This window comes from Neomonachus schauinslandi, chromosome X, assembly GCF_002201575.2.
Source record: "Neomonachus schauinslandi chromosome X, ASM220157v2, whole genome shotgun sequence".
NCBI classification, from domain to species: Eukaryota; Metazoa; Chordata; class Mammalia; order Carnivora; family Phocidae; genus Neomonachus; species Neomonachus schauinslandi.
The window spans coordinates 40,392,809-40,393,213 of NC_058419.1; positions in this window are offsets into that span (position 1 = coordinate 40,392,809).

Sequence of the window (405 nt, forward strand, 5' to 3'; positions counted from 1 at the left end):
TTGGGATCGTGCTGCTTTTCTCAGCTCAGCGTGTGTGTGTGTGTGTGCGCGCGCGAGGGGCGTGTTTGTGTGTAAGGTGGGATCGCGCTTCTTTTCCTCGGCTCAGCGTTTGTGTGTGTGTAGGGTTGGGATCTCACTTCTTTTCCTCTGCTGTGGGCAAGACTTCTGAGCCTGAACCCCTGGGGGGAGCATCCCTGCGGCCGCCAGAGCTACAGTCCCACTCCCAGTAACACAGAGGACCCAGTGCCCTGCTTTTCCCGCCTTGGAGTGGAGAAACGCGGACGCGCCGCCCGCTTGCCACTGCTTGGCAATCTGAGTGTCTTCACTTCACCTAGAGGTACAGTTCTGATACTGGTTTTCCGTGAATTCCGTGGTTTGGTTTTAAACAAAAGGGAAAAAAAGCGG